Genomic DNA, 7,095 nt, shown 5'->3' on the forward strand with positions numbered 1-7,095 from the left:
AAAACAACCAAGTCACTCAAGATACACAGTACTTGACAGAAATATTTCACAGTAATCAATTACAAATCTACAACATGGAAAATACTGTTGATTCGATAATTCTACACATTCTCAAATGTATTTCCCATCTATGTCCACATTCTCAGATCCATTCCCAAACCCTCCACCTCCGACCCTGGCATCTGACCCGTTCCATCTGGCAACAGATGGAACGGATGGTAAATAATCTAAATTAATAATGTAACTACCATTGCAAAATCGTTTTTCATGTATTTTGTATATGTATTTTGCTTGCAGATGAACTACCAGAATCCCAGCACTCCATGACTCTGACCCAGCATTTTGTCGAAGGTAAACTGACCATTTTACATTAATTGATTTTTGAACATTTCCTAAGAAAACTTTCATATAATCACGATATTGCTATGTTTCCAATTTAGACAAGAGACCCTCTTGGCCAGCAACAGCTTGGGAGCCAAGAAAACTGCAAGGTATGCCTTTTTATACATCATATTTAAACTTAATCTACCATATAGCCTAAAGTAGCCTAATAATCGCTAGCATTTTTGCAGACACTGTGACCGCGGTGGTAATGGAAGGTGATTCTTAATTACAGATACACTACAAGTTCTCCTTCAAAAGGTGGAGACAATTGAAGCAAGCCAGAGGGAGATACTCCTTCTGTTGCGCAGAAGCCAGGGAAGACAAAGTGAGGAGCCTGCACTCAACTTTGTTGCGGTACAATGCCTAAAAGAACTTCAGGATCTTGAGGAGCGCCTCAAGATGACCGAGTTCAGAAAGAGAGTGGTAGGTCGCTAGTATAATGCTTAATTCAAGTTGAACTGTCCTGTAATTTATAACCTACCTAATTTGGTATATTAACTGCCAACATAAATTAAACAGTTTAAGACTAAGAATTATGTACTGTTGAAATGAAAAATTGCAAGTTGAATGTGGTTACCTTCAAGGCCTGGTTATTTTCAACAGATTCACCATCTCAGCCTCACTGGTGGGGCCACTCCTGGAGAGTGCGTCAGGAGAGTGATGCGGTGGCAACAAATGCTGTTTGGAGTTGCTACAGCTTCAAGGGGAAAAGGGAGAAGTTGCCCTTCATTGGCACAACTGTGTGCACAACAATTAAACGTTGAGTCTGAGCACTTCTTTCTGTGAAAGAATCACATAAAATGTCTTAAAATGTTGATGATCTCACTTAACACTGAATGTATATGTTTGTGTTGTCTGTCCAATTGCAGAAGCAGTTATGAAATGGAAGGCAGGGCTGGGAGAGAAGGAGGTTGAAATGCTGATAGGGGAGACTCTGAAGCATGCTCCAGCACAGACCATTAAGGTAATAAATAACAATGGGAAGTTATATTGTTAGATTCAAAGCTAGACAGGTAAAATGGGATGGACTTGACACTCACCTTTTCTGTTTGTGCATTGTTTTGTTGATAGGCGCAACTGGTCTCTTCAGTTGGAGGAGTATAGCTGCTGGAACCACGGCCTTCTTTTAGACTTGTTTTCTTTTTAAATAAAGTTCTTGCATATAACTTGGTACGTCCATGTCTCATTTACAATTACAACATAGCGTTAATGTTGTGTGTTTGTATGTAGGAGCTCAAAATAATTAACGACTCTCTCTGTAATACCACAGTTAGTTGTAATTCCAAACATTCCTATCTAGGCCGACTGCTGTTGAAGGTACACTACAGTTATCATTTATGTCTAGCTGTGCACCATGCAAAATATTGGTTTTGCTTAAAAACTGCTAGGGGCTAACTATATCTGCCGGGATAGTTTTGGGCAAATGAGGACTGCTAGCAGCTAATGCAAGTCCGCCCTAGAATAGGCTAGGTTTTCAATTACCTGATGATGACCAACTGACAACTATGAAGACATTACGTTGTCACGACGTTGCAACGACCATCTGACAACGTAACCAAATTACGTTGTCGTTACGAATCCACGACTTTCACTTTTCTGGTTGCCACGACGTAATGCAATTACGTTGTGGCGACGAAAGTTTGGTCATCAAATTACGTCCTAGTTACGTAAGGGCGACGTAACTGTGTTAGCTGGGATGTACCATAGATATATATAAAGAGTAGATGTCTCGTCCGCGTTGCCGGACAACGGAGTCGAACGTCCACACATGGCAGCCATCTTGCTACAGTCAACTCGCTCACCCATAACATTGTGTTGGTGCTACATGTACTTTTTAAATGACCATAACTTGCTCAATTTGCAACCGATTTTTAACGGTTTGGTTTGTTATCAATGTCAGAGATGTCGTTATGCCACTGCATACTTATGAATAATTATGTTTTTCTTTTTTTTTTGAGAATAGAAGTATGCAGTGGCATAACGACATCTCTGACATTGATAACAAACCAAATCCTTAAAGATACTGTAAAGTAAATTCCATGTTTTGCTTCTAAGTACATTATATACGTGTGAAATTAGTTCCTGAAAGCATGTGCAAAGCGCTAAAACTTTGTCGCACTGAAATGTGGAGTTAGACCTAAGAACAGTTTCTCTTCCGTTTTCAGATCAGGTTTTAATGGGCGGAGCCAAAAAATCCCCTATCTACGTCATTTCGGCCCATCTACGTCAGATCACTGAATGGCTCCTCCTGCTGTACTGTTATTGTAGCTTACATCAGCACCGAGGTGAAATCAGTTTCATATTCGAGATTCAACAGACATTCATATTCGTACCTCCGTTCAGGCTCCGCGTCATATTTAGGGACCGGGGTAAAAGAGTAGACAGTCCGAATGTTTCTTCAATATCTTTGTCAAAATCGACCATACAAACTTCAAACTTGTTGCACATTCTACTACTACGGACTGACCAATTTGTCCAACCTTTGGTTTGGTGATAATGTTGATTATTGATTAACCCATAGCCAATAAATCAATAAAAACACATTATCCAGTAGGCTATTTCATCAATATCTTTGTCAAAAATGACCACAGAAACTTCAAACTTGTTTCACATTCTTCTACTATCTGCACAAGTTGTCCAAGCTTTGGTTTGGTGATAAAGATGATTATTGATTAACCAGGGCCATAGCCAATAAATCAATAAAAACAAATTTTCCAGTATTTCATCAATATCTTTGTCAAAAATGACCACAGAAACTTCAAACTTGTTTCACATTCTTCTAATACTATCTGAACAAGTTGTCCAATGTTTGGTTTGGTGATAAAGACGATTATTGATTAACCCATAGCCAATAAATCAATAAAAATACGAATATGAATGTCTGTTGAATCTCCAGTATGAAACTGATTTGACCTCGGTTACATCAGCTAGCTAGCTAGCTTCAGGATGTCTCCCACCACCCGCAACTGCATCTTCCCTGGATGCAAGAACTCCAGCTGCGCTGCAACGCCATTTAAGTTCCCTGTTGATAATGAAAGGAAAAATAGGTGGATAGATTTTGTGAAGAGCCATGCTCATGGAAAGCTTCGGATAAACTCCAACAGCCGCCTCTGCCCACTGACCATTTCACGGCGGACAGTTTTAACATGGACAAGAGACAGACGGGGTTCACCAACACACGGCTTGTCTTGCAGCGCGGAGCCGTACCGAGCATCGCCCCCTGGGCCGTTCATCCTCCGGTCGCACCTGGACCATCCACCGCCGCCAGCAGTTCATCACTCAGTTCTGTGTGCTTGTTATAATTATACTAGATAACTTTTCCAGAGGTATCTCTGCTATGAGTTAGTGCAAACCGCTAACTTGATATTAGGCTACTCGGTGTAGAATGATGGTATTTTGGTGAAATGGTAGCTAATGTGCCAGAAGTAGTTGGAGAGCTCACTGTCTGCTGTCTCTGCTGTATATGTTTACTCCTGTGTTACAGCTCAGGGGAATATTTCAATGCATCTGTATGTTTCACTCATTGAACAAATACATTCTAATTCTATACTGTTTTGTTCGGCTTGACGTAGCGTCCATTATCTGGGTCGTAGGCAGCTTACTTGAGAGAGGCGGCGCCTTCCAGCGAGGGGGCCGAGCTTCAGGTCCTTCAGGCGACACGCCCCCCCAGTCTCGAACAGAGAAGACTGCTGATTTTCTTACGATTTCAAAGCCTAATTTAACATACTTGTCGGTGTGTTTTTTCATTCGAATTTGGATGGGTAGTTAATAACATATTATTCTGTGGTGTGGTGAACTTGAAACTCGTTTTTAATTCCACTTTACAGGATCTTTAGATTCAGGCAGGGGCGGTTTTAGGCACGGGCGGACCGGGCAGCCGCCCGGGGCGGCATTTTTTCATGTCACGTGGGGGGCGCACGAGCATAAAATAAATAAATAAAAATCTCTGCCCGCGAAGCGGTTTTCTCTTTTCTATCATTTCACTGTGTGGGGAATTGGCAAATTGGCGCCCCCTTCAGGCAGCTGCAGGCACTCCTGCTTGCTGAGAAGGTGCCGTGTACAGAAGCAGTGTGAAAAAAGGGGAGAGGGACAGACAGCTCATCTGACTGGGTCTCCCAAATGGAACGGACAATTCATAATATTATAAATATAGGCCTAAAGTTCCTGCACATTTTTGTTTTTTTTAATTGTGTGAAATTTCGAATTGAAAAAAAATGGGTATAGGCTAACTCTTACGTTTGTTAGCCTTTTTGCTATGATGCTTGCTATGCAACAACAATATTTCGGTTTTAACTCAACAAACACGAGATAACATTTCACCATTATAGTTTGCAACAAAACCGTTACAAGTTCAGTTATTATTTATTTTCATTATTTAGGTTAGGCCCTGTAATTAGCCAACGGAATTTTCAAATCTGTAGGTAGTTTCAAAGACGAACATTTGCTATTTGCTTCAACTATATTTCGTGACAAAGTATAGTTTAACGTCATAAGTAAAAGTGTTTCTCCCTAAAAGTTATATTAATATAGCATGTAATAACAGACATTTAGCGTGTAAGGGCATGTTTATTTAACCCTCCTATTATGTTTGGTGTCAATTTGACCCCAGGCTGTTTTAGCTGTATAGAACATAATCGGTTTTACCATAATAGGTCTTTTGATTTCAATGGGGGGGGGGGGGGGGGGGGGCGCGAAGGGCGTCTCGCCCTGGGTGTAATTCAATGTAGAACCGCCACTGGATTCAGGGAACCCTCCAGAGTCATGGTCTGAGGCTATCATCACAGTCCTGCATAAGGAAGGAAAAGATCCATTGCAGTGTTCCAGTTATCGTCCTATTAGCCTCCTGTGTGTGGATTATACAATATTAACATCTATTTTAGCAACTAGAATACAAAAATACGTTAGGAAATTAGTAAAACCAGATCAGACGGGGTTCATCTCAGGTCGCCAAGGGACAAATAATATAAGGAGAGTGAATATAAGGTGGTGAACTTGAAACTCGTTTTTAATTCCACTTTACAGGATCTTTAAACAGGCTCTGGTTTGGTCATCAAATTACGTCCTAGTTACGTAAGGGCAACGTAACTGTGTTAGCTGGGTCCAGAGTAGGACGAATGAAAGTTGATAAGAGTTTTAAATATCTGGATACAGAAGGTCAGGGAAGCCTTCCGTTTCACTCGTAAAGGTCGTAAAAATAACTCCGGGAGCATTATATGGATCACTAATGTTTAATCGATCAAGTTTTGCTCTATAGCTGCCTATGTCTTTTGAATTAAAGTGCGCAGTGAACTCGGACAGGTTGAAATCCGTGCTGGCGCCGTTCATTTTTGCCACTACTTTCCTGCCAAAATGGGGAAGTAAACAGTAAAGTCACGTGACGTCCGGAGCTCTCGATTTATTTGTACGTTTTTACAGAGAATGTCTAATATCCTTAAACATGCTCTGGTTTTTATTTCAAGTTTCCACCTTCGATGTTTCAGTGAGTGCTGTTGGCCGTGTTGCGTCTTTGCTCCGCAGCTTCACTCGTTGTAGACCAACCAATCAGCGCGCAGCTCATCTATATATTCATGAGCATACCATAAAAGGAGAAAAACTAGCGTTTTTTCCCTGGACAAATTCACTGGAAGCATCGAACACCACCCGGGCCATTTTCAGCCCAACCAATGTTACATACCCTATTCGGAGACCTTAACCCTTGTGTTATCTTCGGGTCATTCTGACCCATCAGTCATTGTGACCCACCGTCGTATTGCGACAAATTTACCTCCTACAAAAACAAAGTGAAGCATTTTCTTTTAACTGTCGGGCTGTCTCAGACCCCCCACATTGCAATGGTTAAAAGAAAATAATTGTTATTTGTTTTTGTATTGGGTAAAATTGGGTAAACACAACGGTGGTTCGTTATGAACCTTTGGGTCATGTGACCCGAAGGCAGCACAAGGGTTAAGGAAAAGTGTGAAATACCATAAAACCCCAGTCAATCACCCCTTTAAACATAATTAGCAAATTTATTTTACAACTTGGTGTGGTGTAAATCAAACTTCAAATGCATGGCATTGTCTTAGGTTAAATACAATGACTGAAATGTTACAATTTATTGGTTATACCATCACAAACACACATTTGGTTAAGAGCAAACAAAATAACTTCACATTTTCAGAATCACATGTTCATTGCTTCACTGTTTCATCTGCAATTATAGTTCAGGACACAACTGAGCACCAGAAAATCACATGACATTACCTTTTTTATTGGAGGACCTGAGGTCCCTCTGTATGGTGATGTTACAGCCATATCTGGCCTCAATTATTCCCTCAGAATGGTGACACACCTGGTGATCCCTAGCCAGCTACAAATTGGTCATCTTGGATTATGTGTAAACTAGCATTGCAGGTAAACCGGTCAGTCCACAGTTCTGATCATCATGTATCCTAGCCCATTTGTATAGACTAGAGAAATAAGCAAGTAAGGTGTCATAAAATCACTTTTATTATAAACAGTTTCATAACAGTTAGTTGAGCTTTTCAGATCAGGTGCAGCAAGCAAAACAAAACGACAAAACAGCTTCCATCCAGACCCATCCTGATGAAACCAGTCAACCTCAATGGCTAATGGTACAGTACACATTCTAGCATTACTCAATAGAAAGCATCAGTTCGATATAGCTCATGGGATGAATATGGCCAAACAGACAGAAACAGAGTCCCTGAG

General features: G+C 40.8%; 1 protein-coding gene and 1 long non-coding RNA gene across 2 annotated transcripts in view; both read left to right on the top strand.

The window, feature by feature from the left end:
* Window positions 1-7,095, top strand: part of LOC134017173 (protein phosphatase 1 regulatory subunit 15B) — a 598,478-nt gene that overhangs the window by 97,953 nt on the left and 493,430 nt on the right. The gene's annotated exons all lie outside the window — the stretch shown is intronic.
* Window positions 605-1,555, top strand: LOC134016532 (uncharacterized). Its single transcript, XR_009929555.1, has 3 exons — window positions 605-807; window positions 1,254-1,348; window positions 1,456-1,555. It is a non-coding gene; the product is annotated as an uncharacterized LOC134016532 (long non-coding RNA).

The sequence above is a fragment of the Osmerus eperlanus genome, chromosome 1 (genome assembly GCF_963692335.1).
Source record: "Osmerus eperlanus chromosome 1, fOsmEpe2.1, whole genome shotgun sequence".
NCBI classification, from domain to species: domain Eukaryota; kingdom Metazoa; phylum Chordata; class Actinopteri; order Osmeriformes; family Osmeridae; genus Osmerus; species Osmerus eperlanus.